Source organism: Dama dama, chromosome 13 (assembly GCF_033118175.1).
Source record: "Dama dama isolate Ldn47 chromosome 13, ASM3311817v1, whole genome shotgun sequence".
Taxonomy (NCBI): domain Eukaryota; kingdom Metazoa; phylum Chordata; class Mammalia; order Artiodactyla; family Cervidae; genus Dama; species Dama dama.
In genome coordinates, this window is record NC_083693.1 from 71,109,773 (window position 1) to 71,133,221 (window position 23,449).

Here is a 23,449-nt window from a genome sequence, read left to right on the forward strand (position 1 = left end):
GCAGTGACATAACTGTGCTGTTGTCGTTCAGTCTGTAAGTCACGTAAGACTCTGCAACCCCATGGACCACAGCACCCCAGGCTCCTGTGTCCTCCAGTACCTCTCAGAGTTTGTTCAGATTCACGTCCACTGAGTTGGTGATGTTATCTCACCATCTCGTCCTCTGCCGCCCCCTTCTCCTCCTGCCTTCAATCTTTCCCAGCACCAGGGTCTTTTCCAATGAGTCAGTTCTTTGCATCAAGTGGCCAAAGGATTGGAGTTTCAGCTTCAGCATCAGTCCTTCCGATGAATATTCAGGGTAGGTGTGTAGGTTGATGTAAAACACCCAGGCTTCACTTCGAAACCCTCAAAATAGTGTTTGATGGATGGATTTAGATCAGAGAACTTTTCAACTGGGAGGAGCCAAGAGATGATGCGGTCCACCTACCTCAGAGGGAATCTGAGGCTGGGGAGGGGCTCACCCCCAGAGGGAGACCCTGAGCCCTGGGGGGTGCCCCCCTGTCCCTGTGTCTCCCAGGCTGTGGCCACAGCCCAAGAGGCCCCAAGTCCCCTTTCCACCTGTCAGTCATCACATGAGAAATGATCAGTTAAGAAGCCACAGGACTGTGTCTCCCATAAGCCTGACAACAGCTTAGAAAAGCTCACAAACCTCAGCCACCTCGGATGACAATGGGTGACAGGAAAACGGCAGGCGTGATGGGAACCTTCCATCGTCAGGGGAAGGAAGGGGCAACTCCACACAGGGCCTCCCTCCCCGCGCGTCATCTGCTCCTCGTCTCCCCACATCCGCCCCTGGGTGCCATTTATGCCCTGCTCGAGGTCAGACCGGCAGCCCTCACCTGAGTAAGGTGTTGCCTTCCGGGAGGCCACCAGGTCCTAAAGAAGCAAGAACCGAGTCAGGAGGGACAAGGGCATGGGTTGGGGGTGGGGCACCGTCCAGGCCACACGGCCCGCACTGAGCCCTGCTGAGATCCCGGTCGGGGCAGGGGTCTTGCCTTGGCACGCAGGCCACCCAGAGACGAGCCTCACTACTCTGCCACGTCCCTGTGGGTCAGGAGGCCCAGCATCCCTCCAAGAGGAAAATGGAACCCCCAGCCTGCTCTGGACTCGCCATCCTGACAGGTCGGAATGGACACCCGAGAGCTGAAGGAATCCCGGGATGAGTGGCTGAGCCCCAGTTGGTGACAGATGGGGACACTGAGGCCCACTGAAGCCGCATCCCCAGCCGGGCCACCCCCTCCTTGCAAACCAAGCGCCCCTTCCCTCTCCCTGGGCGGAGGCAGGGGGCTCCGGCCCTGCTCCTGCCCAGATAACAGGCTGCACCCCAGAAGCCCATCCCTCTCACCGCCCCCTTCTCAGGGTCTGGCTCCATCCTCCTGCCTCCAGACCGCTTAGCCCTGCTCTGGGGGCTTCCACCCCCACCCCGTCCCAGGCTTCAAGAATTTTCCCTCTGCCCTGAGCAGCTGCGGGCAGAGACCAGGGCTCACTCGCCTGTGTGTGGCCAGCCTTCCTTCCAAGGAGGCCCCCGGGATTAATGAAGGGAGCCGCGACGGGAGGGGCAGCAGGTGGAGGCGAGGACGCGGGGCTCCAACACGCCACGGGGGCGGGGCGGGATGCGGGGCCCGACCGGAGTGACTCAGCGCGGGGCTGCTGGCCTGGAGGAGGAGGCGGTCGGCTCCCTCACCAAACACAGCACCCAACACCCCGCGCGATCGCAGCTAAGAAAAAGAAGCGTGCGAAAGGAAATCTTCTCGGTCATTTTTAATACAAGGAAAAGAAAGAAAAAGAAAAAAGGGAGAGCGAGATTTAAAGGCAGAAAGAAGGGGAAAAAAAGAGGAAAGAAGGAAGGAAGGGAACTTCCCCGCTGGTCCAGTGGCTAAGACTCCAAGCTCCCAATGCAGGGGACCCAGGTTCAACCCCTGGTCAGGGAACCAGATCCCACGCGCCACAACTAAGAGTTCGCATGCCGCAAGTAGAGGTCTTACAGACCACAGCAAAGACCAGAGATCACGCGTGCTGCAACAAAGACCCAGTGCAGACAAATAAAAATAAACAATTTTTTTTAAGAAAAGGAAGGAGGGGATGGAGGAGAGGGGAGAGGGGAGGGATAGGGAGAGGCCACAGAGGGCCCCCTGGAATTAGATTATTTGTTTTCCTCAAGGCTCACCTCTTGGCCCAGGCAGCCAGGTACAAAGCACTCAGCTCCCCGCAGCAGGTCCTGTGAAGGGTTACCAGGGATGCAAGCCTCCTCCGAGCTGTGCGGCCAGGAGACAGTCTCCTCCTCTGGCCTCTGAAAAAAAAAAAAGCCTCACTTCGTTTTTGTGTCATCTCAAAAAAAAAAAAAAAAAAAAAAACCATTTCCTGAGCCCCTGCTATGTATAAAGGCCTCTGAAGTGAAGTTCAAAGGTTGCTAGACAGGGACCAAAACGAATTCAAATCAGAGTTCTGATACAGCCTGGCAGGGTGACCTCGGACAAGGTACTTCAGCTCCAATATCTCACTTTGCTCATCTGTAAAGTGGGAGTCCTAACCAGACCTCAGAGCCCCTGCGGCCTGGCTGAGCTAAAACAGGCAAAAGTACTAAGCATCTGGATATGGCAGGTCCTGGACACACAAATGGGATCCAGATAAATAACCAGTACCAAGCAGAACGAAGCAAGTTCCAAGGCGATGAAGATGTGGGATGTTGTGCCAAAACAAAGGCAAGATAACTCTGACCAGGCAGATCAGGGAAGGCTTCCTGGAGGTAGGGGCTCCTTGCCTCCCTTTCAAGACAGCACAGTGCCACTTCCTCCAGGAAGACTTCTGTGCCTGCTCAGCTGGGTCAGGCCCCTCTACAGGGCTTCCACCAGCCCCTGGGGCTTCTTCCCTACTGCCTTGGGGTATAAATCTCTGTAGGTCCATCGCTGCTGCTAAAATGTATGGGGGGCAGAGATGGTGTCGCCTTACCTCTGAGTCCCCAGAGTGGCATGTGAATGACACATCCTAGTCGTGAAGTAAACAGCTCCTGTATTGGGGGTTATAATTAAAACATGCTGTGATTTCCCCACACTTCTCTCAGGGGACCACCCCATTTCTCCAAGGAATGCAGATTCTTGAAAGAAGTGATCTACTCTTACTCAGTTGAATTGCTGCCTCCCACCCCCTCCAGAAGCCATTCCATCAGCTTTGGCTCAGTCAGCTCCAGCTAGCTGCTCTTGACAAGGTGACCATTTCCCTCCATGCTGCTAAACCAAATGGTCACACTCGGTCCACATGGTACCAGACCCCTCAGCAGCTTACAGTTCAGCCAACCACTCCCCATTCTTCAGCGGGCTTCCAGTAGGCCACAGGGCTAAAGTTTTTTTAAACCCTTTGCACTAGTCAGCAATCTTTTTTCTGGTCACTCCCCATCTCTCCACCTCTGGACATAGAAAAACCCCAGGGTTCATGTCTTGGACCTCTTCTCAATTTACACTCACCCATTTGGTGACATCAACTTTACAAGTCCTTTCAAAGCTACATGACACTGACTCCCAAATTTATATCACCATCCCCTGCACTCTGACTCCATCTACCCAAACACCTGCTTGATCTCCTCATGGGGTCCCTAACAGACACCTGACTCTTAAGCTCTCCAAAACCACATCCCGAACGTCCTCCCCAAACCTGTCCCCTCACCGAGCAAACGGTTATAGCTCAGGCTAAAGTCCAGAGTCCATCCTGACCTTTCTCCCACACCTGACATCCACTCCATCAGTCCATCCTATCGGATCTACCTTTAAAGTCATTGCAGACACAACCAGTTATCACCACCTCCTCTGTCACCTCCCTGGACCGAGAGCCTTCCATCGAGGCTTTCCCTGTCTACCCCTGAGTCTGCTCCCATTAGGCATTCTGACTGTTTGAAACATAAGTGAGATCTCAGCTATATTCTACTCAAAGCCCTCAGTCACTCAGAGTAAAAACCAAAGACCCTGCAATGGCCTGGATGCTCACAGGTGGTCTGGACTCCATTAACTTTCTGACCTCACCTCCATCACTCTTCATCTCTCTTGCTCTCCACTGGCCTGCACTTTTGTTTTCAATTTACCAGGGACACGCAGGCCTCAGGGCCTTTGCACCTCCTGCTTCCTCTCTCTGCTGTACCTGCCCCCCTCCCCAATATCTGCATGATGTACTGCCTCCGCTCCGTGAGCCCAGCTCCTCCCCACCTCCAGCCTCTTTTTACATTAAAACACAGATAACTTCGATGAAATGAACTAATTTCTTTAAAAACACAGCAACTGAAATGGACATAAAAGCAAGCAGAAAAATCTCAGCAGTTGTGTCTATTAAAGATTAAATCTGTACCTTAAAACCTTCCTCCCCTCCTGCCTCTCCCCCTGTCTCTCCCCACCCCAAGCAAAAACAAAAACAAACCTTTAGGTCCAGAAGAATTCACTGGTGAATTTTCCCCAACATTTAAGGAAAAAATGATACCAATTTTACACAATTTTAAACTCTTACAGGAAACAGAGAAAGAGGGGGCATGTCCTAACTCATTTGATAAAAGGACGAATACAATGATACACTTGATCTTAGACAAAAGGCCAAGAAGTGATAGGACAAATAATGCTCATAATTATACCTGATGAAGATATTATAAGAAAAAGAATGACAGCCCTTTATCCCTCATGAACACAGAGGTGAAAATCCTAAACAAATTATTAGAAAACTTAATATCACAATGTATTCAAAGGAAAATACACCATGACCAAGTGGAATTTATTCTAGTAAAGTATACTTGCCTTCTTCTTCAGCAACTGATGTACTGGTGTGGAATGATCTCCAGCATATAGTAGAGGGTGACAAAGTAAAAGAGTATCTATAGTATATTGCATTTGGTGTAAAAGAAAGTGAAAAATAAAAAAATATACATTCATCTGCTCCTCTGCACAAAAAGGAACAGGAAAGATAAATCAGGGACCAGTAACAGTGATTACTGTACTAGCTTTCTAGGACTGTCATCACAAAGTACCACAAACAGGGGCTCAAACTACTGACATTGATTTCCTCACCAATCTGGGGGATGGAAGTCCAAGATCAAGGTGTCAGCAGGGCTGCATTCTTCTGAAGCCTCTCTCCTTGGCTTGTAGGTGGCCACCTTCCCTCGGAGGTACGTCTGTGCTTTAATCTCCTCTTTGAGAAGGGCACTAGTCCTACTGGATTAGGGGCCCATCCATCTGACCTCATTTTAACATAGTTACATCTTTAAAGGCTCTGTCTCTGAATACAGCCACATTCTGAGGTACTGAGGGTTAGGACTTTAACATAGGACTTGTAAGTTTTGCAGTTCAGTCTGTAACAGTTACCTACAGGGCTTGGGTTAGAAGGGGGTGGGAAGGATGGAGGGAATGGCAGATGGCAGGATAACATTTCTGAATATGTGTGTGTGTTACTCACTCAGTCATGTCTGACTCTTTGCAAACCCAGGGACTGTAGCCCACCAGGCTCCTCTGCCCATGGGATTCTCCAGGCATGAATATTGGGCTGGATATCCATTTCTTTCTCCAGGGGACCTTCCCCACCCAGGGATGGAACCCGGGTCTCCTACATTGCAGGCAGATTCTTTACCATCTGAGCTACCGGGAAGCCCTTCTCTGAGTATAGTATTTTATGTAATCCATATTAATGTTTCACATTCTCAAAAAAGAAGAAAATCAACGAGGATGGAGGGAGAGACCTAAATTAGAATAGAAATAAAACAAGAGCTGTATTTAAAACAAATAACTACACTGAATGGAGAGAACTAAGTAACTTTTGGACACAGTATTTGCATTACATGCCCACAGACAATAAAAAAAAAAAAAAGAATTTGAAGCAAATATGGAATTCTAATTAGCAAGCTCCTTTTTTTGCAGAGGTGGTTGCTGTTGTTCGGCTGCTGAGTCGTATCCAACTCGTTGCGACCCCGTGGACTGCAGCTGCTGCCCATGGGGTCACAAAGAGTCGGACACATCTTAGCAACTGAACAACAACAACAACCACTTCTGCAGAAAGGAAGCTTACTAGTTAGAATTCAGGGTGGGTTAGCAATTTTGAAACTACTCTCCGCACATTCTAGGATGGGACAAATAAGTGCGTAGATTATTGATAACAGGAGCCAGGCTTTCCACTGTTGAGAAGGGAGTTACAAATACGGAAAGAGGGAGGGGAACTTCCTTGGTGGCCCAGTGGCTAAGACTCCAGGCTCCCTATGCAGGCTGCTCAGGTTTAATCCCAGGTCAGGAAATTAGATCCCACAGGCCACAGCTAAGAGTTTGCATGCTGCAGCTGAAGATCCTGCATGCCACACCAGAGACCAAAATCCTGCATGTGGCAACTAAGACCCAGTGCAGTCAAACAGAGAAATTAATTAAAAATATAAATTTCTTAAAAATACAAATATGCAAAGAGGGAAAGAACATGAATATGAGATACTGTTGGAAATTGGAGTCGTTAGCGTGAACTCATAGTTTTTAATATATGTATAGATAGTTAAATACAGAAATAAGTATAAAGGCATGTGGACATGTATGTATGTGTGTGTGTGTACAAAATTTCCCAGATCTGTTGATAACAGAGCTGAGTAGCAACGAGCATACACAAAGATGAGATCTTGTTTTATAAATAATATTCTCCACTCAAAGGAATCACTGACTGATTCCACTGGTGCAGGGGAAGCACAGATGAACAACTTATAGCAAAAAGTAAGAAAATGTTCAAAAACATGATGGAGGCATGTCAAAAGTACAAGAACCAGACCAAAGGGGCCTCCACTTGGCCAGTCTGGGACAATTCAAACATCAAATAAATAATGACAAGTGATTATAACCTATAGAATAAAGTAAGACTCTGAGTCCATACGATTCATAAATAAATGAAAAGAAGGACTCCCTTACAGCAGAAAGTCAACTAATAAAGGTAGAAAGAATGACATCGTTAGAAAATCACTATTTGGTTGTAGTAATAATAATAATAACAACCCATTCTATCAGTAGAATAGAAGCATAGAATAAAAACCATTTTAAAACATAAGTGGCCTGTGCCCTTTAAAAGTATCAGTGCCATAAAACAGGAGACTGAATGAAGAGGCATGATAAATTTGTCCAGTAGATGACCTTGGGTTTCCTTGTAGAATAAAGGACATTATAGGGACAATTTGTGAAATGGTGAAATCTAAACAAAGATTTAGATAATAGTTTTGCACCAATATTCATTTCCTGATTTTGATGACTGGACCATGGAGACATATACATATGTATAGATGGATAGATAGATATAGATACATAAATATATTGATATGTATCTCTCTATATATATGTGTATATATGAGAAATTCTTATTTTTAGGAAGTACAGACTCGGAAATATTTAGAGATAAAGAACCATCATATCTACATCTTACTGTTGAATAATTCAGGAGAGAGAAAGAGAGGGACAGAGAAATGTAAATGTAGCAAAATATTAGCATTTGAGGAGTTTGGATGAATAGTATCTGAAAATTACTTGTACTGTTCTTACAATCTTTCTGTACATCTTCGTTGTTGTTATTCAGCTGCACAGTCGTGTCCGACTCTGCGACCCCATGGACTGTACATCTTAAATTTTGTTAAATAATTACTCAATGTAGTAAATTGAATACCATTCTTGACACTTTCCATCTCCTCCCTGTGCTTTATTTTCTTCTGTAGCAGATATCAGCATATATCAGTGTAGTGTATTTTACTAATTTTGTTTGTTGCCTGTCTTCGCCTGCCAGAATATAAGCTCATGAGGGCAGGAAGTGGGATCTGTTTTGTTCTCTGCTGTGTCTCCAGCAACTAAAACAGGGGTTGCCACAGAATTTTAACAATAAACGTTTAAATAAATCATTTGCCCAGAGTGGTGCTCAACATATATTTGTTGAGTGAATTAGTGTGTGGAGGGGCGGGGGGGGGGGGAATGAATGTGAAGTTGGGCTTGAGCACAGCGTTCACGTGGCCTCAAGTTTAACATCTGAATGCAAACGTTAATGGAAGCATCCTCCACATTCCACCGGACTTCCCAGGTGGCTCAGTAAAGAACCCGCCTGCCAGTGCAAGAGATGCAGTTTCAATCCCTGGGTCGGGAAGAGCCCCCTGGAGGAGGAAATGGCAACTCACTCCAGTACTCGCCTGGAGAACCCCACAGACGGAGGAGCCTGGCAGGCCACAGTCCATGGGGTCGCAAAGAGTCGGACACAACTGAGCTACTGAGCACGCACACACACGCACACACACACACACACACACACACACACCACATCCTGTCCCTGGAGCTTGCTCTCCAGTGCTGCTGCCTAAACCTGGCTTTGATGAGTCTATTCCCACCTCCACGAGGAGTGAGGGCACTGTTGGCCCCAGAAGAAATGTCTGCGACTTAGCTCTCCTTAGCTCCCAAGGTGAAGTGGAAATAAATTCTCAAGCAGCTCCCAGCACTCACCAAGATCCAATCACAATCCCAGGACTATGAGCCAAACCTCCCCAAATAGTCTCTCGAGTGTACTCACTGCTTCTCCTCGTAGGCATGACTGGAGGGCAAAGGAAGATCTAAGAATGCCTGGTTTCTAGCACAGTTTGGGGAACAACTTGGGAAGATGCAAAGGGAACCAAGGAAGTTAAGGTAGCAGGAAAAAATACCTGCTCCCTCCTCTCTCTGTCTCCCCTCCCTTCCAGAAAATTTGTAATTCCTGGTGTTTTAGCATTCCTAGTCAGTTTCTCATTATAACCTCCACTCCTATTTTAAAACAGTTGTTCTCTAATTTGTAGGGCTGTGAGACTCACCTTAACTGATGTGCACAGTACATCATGAGAAACGCTGGGCTGGATGAAGCACAAGCTGGAATCAAGATTGCTGGGAGAAATATCAGTAACCTCAGATATGCAGATGACACCACCCTTATGGCAGAAAGTGAAGAGGAACTAAAGAGCCTCTTGATGAAAATGAAAGAGAGTGAAAAAGTTGGCTTAAAGCTCAACATTCAGAAAACTAAGATCATGGCATCTGTCCCATCACTTCATGGCAAATAGACTGAGAAACAGTGGAAACAGTGGCTGACTTTATTTTGGGGGGCTCCAAAATCACTGCAGGTGGTGATTGCAGCCATGAAATTAAAAGACACTTACTCCTTAGAAGGAAAGTTATGACCAACCTAGATAGCATATTAAAAAGCAGAGACATAACTTTGTCAACAAAGGTCCGTCTAGTCAAGGCTATAGTTTTTCCAGTGGTCATGTATGGATGTGAGAGTTGGACTGTGAAGAAAGCTTGAGTGCCAAAGAATTGATGCTTTTGAACTGTGGTGTTGGAGAAGACTCTTGAGAGTCCCTTGGACTGCAAGGAGATCCAACCAGTCCATCCTAAAGGAGATTAGTCCCGGGTGTTCATTGGAAGGACTGATGCTGAAGCTGAAACTCCAATACTTTGGCCACCTCATGTGAAGAGTTGACTCATTGGAAAAGACCCTGACGCTGGGAGGGATTGGGGGCAGGAGGAGAAGGGGACGACAGAGGATTAGATGGTTGGATGGCATCATCGACTCAATGGACATGGGTTTGGGTGGACTCTGGGAGTTGGTGATGGACAGGGAGGCCTGGCGTGCTACGGTTCACGGGGTCGCAAAGAGTCGGACATGACTGAGTGACTGAGCTGAACTGAATGGTCTAAAATTTCCTATATTTGGTGGAAAATGTTAAGTTACAAAGAGAGAAACTAAACAAACTCTAAGCAGGATAAATACAAAGAAAATGACACCCAAGAACCTCATAATGAAAAGGCTAAAAGTCAAGACAGAAATTCTTGAAATCTGTCAAGAAAAATGGTATCTTATATAGAAAGGAAAAAGAATAAAATTAAATAATGCCTTTTCATCAGAAGCAGTGATGATCAGAATGTATTAAAATTGCGTTTTCAAAGTACACAAAGAAAAATAAAACTACCAACTAAAAAAAAAAAACTGTTCTTCCAGAATGAAAACAGGGACTTCCCTGGTGGTCCAGTGGCTAAGACTCTGCACTGCCAATGCTGGGGGCCTGGGTTCCATTCCCAGTCAGGGAACTAGATCCCACATGTAGCAACTAAGAGTTCACCTGCTACAACTAAAGATCCGAATGCTGCAGCTAAGACCTGACGTAACCAAAAATATATATAAATATATGTGTATATTTTTTTAATGAAAGCAAAAAAGCCAAAAAAAAGAGAAAGAAAGAGTTCAACATTAAAAGAAATGCTAAAGGAACCTGAACGGAAATGACCCCAGATGGTAATTTATGTCTATAGGAAAGAATAAAGAATAAAATGCACCATAAAAGGCCGTCATGTGGGTAAATTTTAGGATGTATTTATTTCTTGTCTTAATGTCTTTAAAAGGCATATAATTGCTTAAAGCAAAACAACAACACTGTATTATTAGGTTTATAATGAATACAGATGTAATATATGTGATAGCATTAAAGGAAACCATTGTCCCAAGGTTCTTCTACTTTACCTTAAATTTGTATAGAAATACAAATCCTAAGCAGATAAAGATGCCTAGTGTAATCTCTAGGACAACCATTAAAAACAATGTTAATATATATAGCTATAAAGATGAATTTAAATAAAACATCAGAAAATTTGGTTAACACAGAAAAAGAGAAACAGAACAACAAGAAGAAATACACAGAAAACAAATATCAAAATCATAGACCTAACCCCTACCAAATTAGTAATCAGTTTTTTTAAAAAATGAGTCACACACTAAAATCAAAAGGCAAAGATTGTCAGACTAGATCAAAATGCAAAATCCAGCTAAATGCTGTCTGCAATAGATGTACTTTAAGTGCAAAGATTGTTTGAAAGTAAAGTCATGGCGTAAAAGGTACCATGCATATAGTGAGCCTAAGAAATTTGGAGTGGCTCTATTATTATTATACAAAATAGGCCTTACGAAAAGTCGTACTGAAGTGAAATTCATAATGATAAAAGAATCAATCAAGCAGAAAAATGTAAAAATTATGAACATGTGTGCATTTAAAATCGGGGCTTCAAAATAGAAAACAAAAACTGATAGAACTAGAGAAAGGAAAGCCGGCACTGGAGGCTCACGGGCAAAGAATCCAGCTGCCAATGCAAGAGACATGGATTCGATCCCTGATCAGGGAAGGAGCAACTAAACCCCTGCACCCCAACTGTTAAAACCCATGCGCCCCAACTCTAGAGCCTGCTCTCTAGAGCCCAGGAGCCACAACTGTGAGTCCACGTGTACGACATTTGAAGCCCGCTTGCCCTAGAGCACATGTTCTACAACAAGAGAAACCACCTCCGTGAGAAGCCGGCACCCCACAGCTAGAGCGTGGCCCCCTCTCTTTCTCTAGAGCAAGCCTCCTCGCAGCAAGGAAGACCCAACACAGCCAAAAATAAATGAACTAACTAAATTGTTAAAAAAGAAAAGGAAGTTTTAAACCAAATCCCTTGTAAAAATACACAAAATCCTTGATAAATATTAGCAATCAATTCTAGCAATATATAAAAATGATAATACATCATAACCAATTAGAGTTTATTCTAGAAATGAAACAGTTTAAGATTTGAAAATCAATCAGTGTACGTTACCATATTAATAGAATAAAGAAGAAAGCTGACATAATTATCTAAATAGATGCAGAGAAAGCATTTGAAAAATTTCAGCACTCATTCTTGATTAAAAACTCAGCAAACAGAAGGAAATTGCCTCATCCTGCAAAAGAGTATCTACAAAAAAAAAAAAAAAAACTATAGCTAACATCATACTTGGACTTTCCTGGCGCCTCAGTGGTAAAGAATACACGGGCAACAATCCATGGGGTCACAAAAGAATCAGACATGACTTAGGAACTAAACAACAACAACATCATACATCATGGTGAAAGACTAAATGCTTTCCCCCTGATAAACAACCCAAATGTCTATCAGTGGTAGAATGGATAAATAAATCTTAATATGGTCATACAACAGAAACTACAGATCAATGAGCAAATATTGATAAAGGAACCATTGAAATATGCAACAAAAGGATGAATCTCATGAAACCAGATACAAATTTTTACATACTATATGAGTCCATTCCCATAAAGCTCAAAAATAAACAAGCAATTAAGCCACAGTGATAGAAGTCAGGATAGAGGGTACATTTGAAGGAAACAATGGCTTCTGGGGTGTTGATAATTTTCTATTGTTTGATATATGTGGTGGTTATACAAATAGGTTGGCTTTTAAGAAATTCATTAATTTATACAATTGTGGTCTGTGTATATTTTTCTATGTATGTTACATCTCAATTTTTAAAGTTACTTTAAAAATGATGGTGCCTCCACTCTATAAAATGCCAAGTAACCATTTTTTAATGAGGTAGCTTTCCCTACATGTACTAATTTGAAAATCTCCTCAAGACACCTTAAGGGAAAATAACAAAAAAAAATCATATAGCATGATAGTACATTTTAGAATGGGCTATTTATTATGCATGTAAGTGCTGTGTGTGTATACACACATTCACATACATTTTAGGTGGATAGATAGGTATAGAAAGATAGATATTAAATTGAAAGTTTTGAATGAAGCATGAAGATAGAATAAATTTGAAATTCAAAAATGAGAGTCCCAACCGAGATGAAAATTTTCAAAGGAAATACTATGTCAGTGGCATATCATAGTACCAAGTGTGGCCCCATGAAAGTAGTCCACTCTGGGTGCAGACAATTGTCTATACATAATTTGAAAACAATAATAAAGCTAAGTAGGCATTACTCTGCTTTTTATTAACACCATGCATTGGCCATTCTAAATAATGCTAGTAATAAAATACTCCTCCTGGAGGGGGGGAACCTTTTGTTGATCTAAGTTCTAAATAATTTCTACTATCACATTTGAGGTTTAATAATACATAGGCAAGTTTAAAAATTAGCACATTTTATAATGTACCCTTTATTAAATATTGTATCCTACAAGGAAGTTAATGCAAAGAACTTCCAGTTAAATGGTTTGCACCCACTACACATAAACTCAGTTCCATGTGTTCATTTGGAAAGTAAGTTCATAATGGTGGGAATTATTCAAGCTCGCAAACTGAGAGATATGGTGTCTTTGACATGAGCATATTTCAGCTCATGAATAAAAGGTTTTACTGAATTTAAATGTACTTAACATTGGGCTTTCCTGGTGGCTCAATGGTGAAGAATCCGCCTGCCAATGCAGGAGACACAGGTTTGATCCCTGGTCTGGGACGATCCCACATGCTACGGGGCAACTAAGCCCTTGCATCACAGCTATTGAGCCTGTGCTCTCGAGCTCAGGAACCACAACTACTGAAGCCGGTGCTCACTAGAGCTTGTGCTCTGCAACAAGAGAAACCACGGCAATGAGAAGCCCATGGACCACAGTTAGAGAGTAGCCCCCTCTCTCCTCAACTAGAGAAAAGCCCACACAATAGCCAGGATCCAGCACAGTCAAAAAGAAATAAATAAAATTATTTTTAAAAATGTACTTAACATTGGTAAGTTTTTTTCCATGGTTGTTAGTTTTTAAGAACAAAATAGCAGCCAAGAAAACAATTATCACTGATTATTATGTGATCATAACTAAACATTTTATTATACAGAAGAAGTGTTAAAACTCATTGATTTTGGGTGTTAACTACTCTAAGTATGCTACTGACCACAAGGATACTACAAAGATTCAAAAAGAAAATATATACAAAACTCATGGCATAGTGCCTAGTATATAGTAGATGCTCAATTTATGGTAGCTTTTGTTATTAACATTCATAAGTGATTGATACCCATTCATCCTCTTAAACTACGTATAATTTCCATCCTTTGAGAAGCTGAGATTCAAACTGAAATCAAAATTTCAACCATGTGCCAAGCCCTGTGATTAGTGTCTTATATGCATTGTCTAATTTATTACTCACAGAAACTCTAAGAGCACTATTTTTATTCCTAGCTAATATATGACAAAACTACAGAGTTTTTCTTCAAACTTGTTTTCTTCAACTCATTCAGCTAATGTGAAAGTGTTAGTAGTTCAGTCATGTCCAACTCTTTGCAGCCACATGGACTGTAGCCTGCCAGGCTCCTCTGTCCATAGAATTCTCCACGCAAGAATACTGGATTGGGTAGCCATTCTCTTCTCCAAGGGATCCTCCCAACCCAGGGATTGAACTCAGGTCTCTCGAATTGCAGGCAGATTTTTTACCATCCGAGAAATGTAATGATCAAACCTATGTTCCTTGATATTAATCCTTCACTCTTTCTATGTAACCATCCTGCAATTGTTATACCGTCATCATCAACAACAACATCTTCACTACTACCGTTTATGAGCATCACATACCAGATACTCCCAGGCTTTGTTTTACATTGTCCATATGAGACAATTGTGGGGGGCTTCCCTGGTGGCTCAGAGGAAAAGAATCTGCCTGCCAGTGCAGGAGACACGAGTTCAATCCCTGATCCGGGACGATTCCACGTGCCACGGAACAACTAAGGCTGTGCGTGCGCCACAACAATTGTGCCCGTGCTCGATAGCCTGGGAGCCACAACTACTGAGCCTCGCGCTGCCACTGCTGAAGCCTGTGTGCCCTGGAGCCCGCGGTCCACAGCAAGAAAAGCCACCAATGAGAAGTCCATGCGCCGCGACTGGACGGTTGCCCCTGCTTGCCACGACTAGGAAAAAAAAAAAAAATCCTGGGCAGAAACAAAGACCTAGTACAGCGAAATAAATAAATAAATAAAATTTTTTTAAAACACCATTTTTAACCCACATTTTACCACTTTCTTGGATCTCCCTTCCTTCATGCTGCTCATACACTTCATGGAATCATTTTCCATCTGCTTAACGTATATATATCCTTCAGAGTTCTTCTAGTGAAGGTTTATTGGTGGCAATTTTTCTGGTTCTGTTTGTCTTAAATAAAAACTGCACTTAATCTCAATTGCTAAAAGATATTTTCACTTAGAATCCCAGTTTGATTTTTTTTTTCCTCTGCACATTTAAGATACCATCCCACTGTCTTCTGACTTCTATTGTCTCTGCTCAGAAGTCAACTGCCAACATATATCTCCTTTGCGCGTGTGTGTGTTAGCCACTCAGTCATGTCCGACTCTGCTATTCCTTGAATTGTAGCCCACCAGGCTCCTCTGTCCATAGAATTCTCCAGGCAAGAATACTGGAGTGGGTAGCCATTCCCCTCTCCAGGAGTTTTTCCCAAACCATGTCTCCCACACTGCAGGCAGATTCTTTACCACTGAGCCACCCGGGAAGCCCTTTATGTATTATCTATCTTTTCTTATAAAAGAAAACCTTCTTCTAGAATCTTTTGGTTTTGGTGCCCTGAGGTTTCATTGTGTTATGTTTTACTTCAATTTGCTTCTGGGAATTGTTCTTTCCTCAATTCTGGAAAGTTCTCAACTGTTACCCCTTCACACTACTGGCCTTGCCCCATTCCCCCACCCCCATGTCATCTCCCTCTCTCTCGTCTTTTCTTTTCTTCTTCTCTTCTTTCTTTTTCTTTTTTTTTTTTTAATATTTGCTTATTTATTTAGCTGTGCCAGGTCTTAGCTGTGGCATACAGAATCTTTTATCTTTGTTGAGTCATGCAAACTCTTAGCTGCTGCACATGAGATCTAGTTCCCTGACCAGGGATCAAACCCAGGTCCCCTAAATTGGAATATGGAATCCTAGCCACTGGATCACCAGGGAGCTCCCCTTCTTCTTTTCTTTCTTTTTGCAGTTGTGATTAGACTACATTTGGACTTCTTTCTTTATCTTTTAGGTCTCTTACACTCTTGTTCATATTTTCTGTATCTTTGTCTCTAAGCTACTTATCAGTAATTTCCTTATTTTTATCTTCAAATTCACTAATTCTTTTTTATTGAAGTATATAGTAGTTGATTTACAATGTTTCAGGTATACATTCAGTTATATATAACCGAATCACTTTCCTGTACACCTAAAACATGTGTGTGTGCTTGTGTGTCTATGTGTGTGTGTTCTTTTTCTGACACTAATTCTTTCTTAAACTTTTTGTAAACTATTATTAAGTCTGTTCATTGAGTCTTTAACTCCAATTCTAATATATTATTTACATTCCTAGGAGTTCATTTTCTAACCTACTTTCTTCCCACTCATTCCAAACTTCCTCTTATATCTTAAATATATTAAACACAATTGTGTGCATTTTTTGTATAATATTGATATCTGACGTTGTTGAAAGGCTGATTATGCAGTACCTGATTTTGCTTTCTCCCTCCCCCTCTCATTTTCTTGTCTGTCTAGTGATTTTTACATTGAAGTTGCTCATTTTCCATGGAGAGATGGAAAGTGTTTAAAAGCCTGGAATGAAGCAGTTTCCTCTGGAGAGCGTGTTTATTCTGTTCTGTAGGTACCTGGAGTCACCACCAGTCTGGGGCCACTTTAAAGTCTCAGCTTGAAATTCTTTGGGCTCCCAGGCTGCGTGAATTTAGGCTACAAACCCTCCTTGTCTACAGATTCTCAGAGGAAGCTTCACTTTCCCTCTCACCCAGCCCCACAATCCAAGACAGACGTCTTCCCTCTCAGTCTCGGGAGGGGAGCATTGATTTCGAGTCCTGTCTCACAAGAGGGTGTGCCCTCCTGTACTCCTAACTTCAGAGCCAACTTCTCGAGCAGGTCCTGAACTGTGTCCTCTGACGCCCTGTTCTCAGGATATATAAAGTCGGTTCTCACCTTCACCTGGTTCAACACATGTCCCCAAGGCAAAAACAAGCTTCAGCCCTCTGCTGACCTTCCTAAGTCTCCATCTTCACTCACAACCTGCCCTCATAGACCTTCTTTTCTCACCATCTCAAGGATGCATTTAAGATTTTTTTCAATCCAAGATTTGTAGTTTTCTCCAGTAAGAGAAGTGTCCATTTGGTCCATGGTGTTACCTGAAATAGAAGTTCCTGGGCCTCAATGTTCCTATCATTAAAACAGGCTACTACCCATGCCCCCTGGGGTCATTGGGAAGACCAAATGGGCTAACAGTTTTTAAGATAATTAGTAAACCAGTGATGCTGTTGGGAGAAACCAGAGTCAAATACCTCAGAAAGCCATGAGGGTGCACGTAGAGATGCACAGTCCAGGGCTCCAAGTGGATCCAGCTGGGGGAAAGGCCGTCATTCCGTGCTCTCAACCCTCAGCATCTCAGTTCCCTGCAACTAAAGACTGGGGGACCCAGGCTTCAGAGACGAGGCGGTGTAGGAGCCGACCTTGAGGGGGCTTCAGGGGGAGTTGGGGAGAGGCTAAGGAAGAGCATTCCAAAATGGAATTGTGGACAAAGGTACATACACATGTCTTGGCCACTCAAGTCATGTTTGACTCTTTGCGATCCTCTGGACTGTAACACACCAGGCTCCTCGGTTCATGGGATTTCCCAGGCAAGAATACTGGAGTGGGTTGCCATTTCTTCCTCTAGGGGATCTTCCCAACCAGGGATAGACCCCGCATCTCCTATGTCTACTGCATTGCAAGCGGATTCTTTACCCGCTTAGCCATTGGGAAAGCCAGACAAAAGCACAGAGGCCTGCAAAGAAACTTGCCCATGAGGGCAGTGAGGACTGAGGTTAGAAAGCGAGGCTGAGCTGGATGGTTGACGCCTCGATGGCCAGGCTCAGCAGTCCTCACTCTGTCCTCAGGCATTGGGAGTCCATGCACGCTTGTGAGTGACGTCATCAGGGAAAACGGAGGAAATTCTCTGTTTCACTCATCAGTTTATGTCCAATAGCAGGTTGCAGGCATGCAACAAACATTTGAGGAATGAATGGATAAGTGAATGAATGAATGAAGACCATTGGCGTGGTCTCTTTAAATTGTGGCCACATTATACGTCTTTGCTAGTTTAGTCTGGATTTGTTTGGAGCTACAAATGTGGATGGAATATTAAATAGCTTCAATAAACATTTCCAAGTATGCATTCAAATGTTCCAAGTGATCAGTGCTGTCATTGACAATGTACTGGCAGTTCCTGAATTCCCTTCTTGTCCTTGAAGAGCTTCTCTGGACATTCTCAGGCAATTCCCCGGACATCCAGTCACCTTCCTGACAAGCTTCATCTTGTTGCCGTCTTTTTCAGGCCAGTCCAGCTCCTCATCTGGGTGTTTGGGGAACAGATCCCATCCCCTAACTGATAGGATGTGCCCACAATCCAGGCTGAGCCTGCTGGTCACCATGATTAGTCCAGACATGGCCATAGGATGCGAGGCCAGTTAGGCCCTCCCCCAGAATGTCTTCTGGATAGACCCAATGGAGAAGAGTTGTCTTTGCTGTCAAGTCACTAGCTGAAAGCGTGTGATCCCAGAACTGTCTGGGGCTGTATATTCCTCCCCGTCTGTTCTGCACACATGTGGAAGCAGCGTGCAGAGAGGAGCTGAGATGATTAGAAGATGGAGGGAGAGAGCCAGCCAGCAATGCTGTCCAAGCCTCCATCTCCAGGCATTCCGAGGTCATCAGTACCCTGTCCTGGAAGGTGTTTTACCACCTGAACTCTTTTACACCTCGACCCAACACGAGTTGGAATTCTCTCATTTGCAATCAACAGGATTCAGCTAATTCAGAACACTCCGCATGACATGCTACTTTGAGATTATTCATTCACTCATTCATTTATTTATTCAACCATTTGTAGACTACGCAGGCAGTTTTCCACAAACTGCCTCAGGCAACTGGTAGCACAGAATTTTTCCAGATATCATCTCCACCTGCTCTTCTTCCAGAAGCCTGTATCTGTGTGTGCTGACTGTCAAGGGACATGTGAGATGATGGGAAAGTAAGGATAATCTGGCCACCAAGCATCACCTGTGTGTGTGTTATATATATTGTGAGTGTGCACAAGGAACTGCTGAGATTTTCCAAGCTACTCTGACTCTGAATTCCCACACCCACACACACACCTACATACACACACACACACACACACACACACTTAGAAACCTGGGTGAGGGCAGCTTACCCTGAGGAGATGCCCGTGGTTCCACCAAGGTGCAATCCCCTCCTCTCCAAGTTCACCCAGCAAATATCAGCAAGGTGAGCTTATCACACCTTCCCCTCATCTTCCAAGGGAAAACACCAAGGCTCAGAGAGGTTCAGAATGTGCCCCAAATGACACAGCTACCAGGAGATGGAGCTGGACCCTGAGTCCAGGTTTCTCGGCTCGCATCCAGGGCATTTCTTCTGGAGACTGTGAGGTTTGCGGATGAAGATGAAGGGGGAAGACCTGGATGCAGGCAGCACCCATTTGGATACTTACTGCTGAGTGACCCTCAGGTAATTACCCAACCTCTCTGAGCCACAGTGTCCACCTCTTTAGAGCAAGGAATGCGTTTCGCCAGTGCCTGGTGCAGGTTAACCACTACCATATGGCGAATAGATGGGGAAACAGTGGAAACAGTGGCTGACTTTATTTTGGGGACTCCAAAATCACTGCAGATGGTGATTGCAGCCATGAAATTAAGACACTTACTCCTTGGAAGGAAAGTTATGACCAACCTAGACAGCATATTAAAAAGCAGAGACATTACTTTGTCAACAAAGGCCCGTCTAGTCAAGGCTATGGTTTTTCCAGTAGTCACGTATGGATGTGACAGTTGGACTATAAGGAAAGCTGAGCACCAAAGAATTGATGCTTTTGAACTGTGGTACTGGAAAAGACTCTTGAGAGTCCCTTGGACTGCAAGGAGATCCAACCAGTCCATCCTAAAGGAGATCAGTCCTGGGTGTTCATTGGAAGGACTGATGTTGAAGCTGAAACTCCAATACTTTGGCCACCTGATGCAAAGAGCTGACTTACTTGAAAATACCCTGATGCTGGGAAAGATTGAGGGCAGGAGGAGAAGGGGATGACAGAGGATGAGCTGGTTGGATGGCATCACCGACTCAATGGACGTGAGTCTGAGTAAGCTCCGGGAGTTGGTGATGGACAGGGAGGCCTGGCGTGCTGCGGTTCACGGGGTCGCAAAGAGTTGGACACAGCTGATCGACTGAACTTGTATTTACAAGATGAAGAGTAAATTGGTTAGGGTGGGGGTGGTTGTGGAAAGCGGTGGGGGGTGGGGGGTAGGACTATAAAGGGGAAGCACTGGGGGCTCCTTTGCCACAAGAGAAGAGTTCTGATCTAGACTGTGATGGTGGCCATACGAATCTACACGTGTGATAAAACGTCATAGAATTAAAACCAAAAACAAGCCCAAAAGACCAGTGCAGGCCACAAGTGGCACAATCCAAGTGAGGATTTGTACTTTAGTTCATCACCTTGTGCCAACCAATTTCTTGGTTCTGATAATGGACAGAATTATGGTCACATTTCTCCATTGGAAGGAACTCAGTGATGAGTAAATGAGACCACTCTTCTATTTTTGCAATGTCTTCTAAGTCATTATTTCAAAACAAAACTTGTTAAAGAAAAGAAGTATAGGCCAAAAAAAAAAAAAAAAAAACCCCACAGAGGTACAGATGGTTCCTGTGACTTTGCAGTTATAGATATCTCGCAATATAACTTTCACTCATCACTACTTAGAAATGACAGTGGTTGGTAGATCTGGTCATTGGCTAGGTCTTGTAACTGACATGCATTCATAAAGAAGCACGTGTTTTTCTGTATCCCACGTTTCTTTTCAAGTATCTTGATAGCTGTATTTCAGTATAATCAGCTCCCTTTGTAATCTTCCAGATTTATATTACGCACTAAGACCTTCTGCTTCCCCAGCTCCATAGCACAGAAAAGATTAGGAACCTTGTCTGGGGCATGGAATGTAAGCTAGCCATGGTCTAGATGAGGAAACTAAGGCCAAGGATGGGGGCTGGTTAGCAACATCACGAGGTCTCTGATCCCCAGACTCACCCGGAAGAAAGTATCTCTGCCAGAAAAAGAAGACAACTGTTCTCCCTATTTGCCACCAGCCACATCGGGGGGGAGGTGTTTACTCTGCCAGGTGGGGTCCGTCTGGGTCCACTATGGGACCGCACAGTGGCCTTTGAGACAGAGAACAATGCCACATTGTGGCCCTGGCTTCAGATAAAAGGGAAACTTGGCCCAACTGCCCAGGCAAGGGTGACTGTCCTCTTAATATTAATACACGGAGGGTGTGCCCCCTGCCCACACCCTCACCACTTTTGCCGTTGACGGTTGTATAGAATGTGATCCCACTGCCTTCTAATGGATGGTCAAAGGCCAGTGTGCCGGGCACTTTTATTGTTAGCTGCCTCAGTAATCTTTAACCTCCCGCTGGCCAAAGGGCTGAAACCCAGAAAGACAAAACAAACATGGGCTGGGCACCAGAGGAGTGATTGAAATGATCCGGGGCTGGAGGGAGCCAGCTCACCCCCTTCCCAGCTCAGCCCCCTACCCTGGCCAGTCTGGATGCTGGGGGACAAACGCCCACCCCCCGGATGCCATCAACATCTCTCCCCTGCTGGTGGTGGGAAGCAGGACTCCTGGTAACAGTTATTCACTTGTCACCGCAGGTCCGGGGAAAGACAGCAAATGCCACGTTAGCCATGGTCACGCCCAGCCTCTGGCCAACGTGTGGGGACGGCTGAGCCCCTCCAGAAGCAAACACTTCCTCTGGGTCAATCAAGGAGGGAAAGAGGCTCAGCGGGCAGTGGGGTGTGTGTGCATCAGACAGGCTGGGGCCGACCCAGCCCCACCATTCACTCGAACCCACTCTTGGAGCCTCCATTTCCCGGCCTGTGAAACAGGGCCACTGACATCTCCTCTCAGCATCGGCACCATCTGCTGCCATTTGCAGAGCACGTGCCACTGCCAAGGGCGGAATTGACTCCAATTCTCACAACTCTGGAGAAGTGGCCTCCACGCTCCCCACTCTGCAAGCAAGAAACCGGAGCCCAGAGAGGTCGACTTGCCCAGTGGTGACACTGAGATCTGGACCAGGTCCCCATGATTCCAAAACGTTCCTCTTTCCACTCGATAGCACACAGCGTGCCCTTTCAGCACATAGGACCCCTTGCGTGATGGCTGTGAGGTGAGAATCTTGGCTTCATTTCACAGATGAAGACACTGAGGCTCAGTCCCCGCAGAAAGGAGGAGTGAGTCCTGCCCAAAGCCCTCATCATTTGATTCCATGTCTTCTTACTTCCTCTCAGGCTGAGGAGGGGCTGCCCACACCCATGGGCGACACTTCTCGTCACCATCATGAGAAGCTATGGACACAGAGCCAGGGCCTGAATCTATTTCCAGGTGCAAAGACAGAGATCTAGGCGTCCCTAGTGGCCCCTGGTGACACGGGGCAGCTGTCCCTTTCAGTGGCCTTGCTCTCTGATCAGAGCTGTCATCATTATGTGGGGAAAGGTCAGACAAGGAGAAAGCAATGGAATCCACTCCCCCAATTCTTGCCTCTGAGGTGCAGGGACTGTTGGTCACTCAGTCGTGTCTGACTCTCTGAGACGCCATGGACTGGAGCCCACCAGGCTCCTCTCTCCGTGGGACTCTCCAGGCAAGAATACTAGAGTGGGTTGCCATTTCCTCCTCCAGGGGATCTTCCCGACCCAGGGATTGAACTCAGTTCTCCTGTGTTGCAGGCAAACTCTTAACCGTCTGCGCCACCAGGGAAGCCCTATGAGCTGAAGACAGGGGAAAATACGCTGGAGGTAGGCAAGATGCTATCAGTCTGGATTGGATTCCTTAATTCCTTTCTCCACAAGCTGGGCGGCTCTGGGTCCTTGCTGCGCTGGCAGAATCCGCACCTGCCCCCCACCCTTCTCTGACCATCCCAGGCTGGGGCCCCAGCCAAGCCCTCACCAGCCCTGCTAATAAAGTTACCTTCTGTGCGTGGGGCAGAAGGTCAGGAAAAACCAGCAGCGGTTTGAAGAAGGCGATGGTCTTGCGATCTGCAGCAGGGTGGGGCCTGGGGAGGGAGCAAGATAAGAGTGGACAATAAAAGATAGTCAGAGAGAGGCCGGGGCAGGGGAGGGGGGGTGCTGGCACAGGAGTGCGGCCCCCGGCGGTGGCATCTCTTTATGACCCATAAAGGACACACACGCTGGCACCCGTGCCAGCCTTATCTGCCCCTCCAGATCTGTAAATGATCACCCAGAGTCCACCACTGGCTTCAGAAACGACAGTTGCGCTGGTCACACTATGGGAAGCGAGCCATCGGGCAAAGGGGAGCCCAGGACGGAGGGGCTCTGCTGGGCTCCGCCCACGGGCTGCGAGACCCGGCCCAGCCAGGCAGCCCCACTCTGGGAGCCACAGGGCCCATGGCTACTGAGCAACAAGGCCCCTGAGGCTTCCATTGCAAGGAGGTATGTTACAGGTCAGGGCTACCCCGGTGGCTCAGATGGCAGAATCTGCCTGCAGTGCAGGAGGCATGGGTTTGATCCCTGGGTCGGGAGGATCCTCTCAAGAAGAAATGGCTATTCACTCCAGTATTCTTGCCTGG

At 45.4% G+C, this 23,449-nt stretch overlaps 1 long non-coding RNA gene and 1 other non-coding gene across 2 annotated transcripts; one reads left to right on the forward strand and one right to left on the reverse strand.

Moving 5' to 3' along the window:
- Positions 1–1,936: 1,936 nt before the first annotated feature.
- LOC133068500 (uncharacterized) lies at positions 1,937–22,919 on the reverse strand. The gene is made up of 4 exons (XR_009695513.1): positions 22,831–22,919; positions 2,950–3,007; positions 2,168–2,290; positions 1,937–2,016 (listed from the first exon to the last, which is right to left on the reverse strand). It is a non-coding gene; the product is annotated as an uncharacterized LOC133068500 (long non-coding RNA).
- On the forward strand, positions 10,004–10,076 carry TRNAG-GCC (transfer RNA glycine (anticodon GCC)). The gene has a single exon. It is a non-coding gene; the product is annotated as a tRNA-Gly (tRNA).
- Positions 22,920–23,449: the final 530 nt, after the last annotated feature.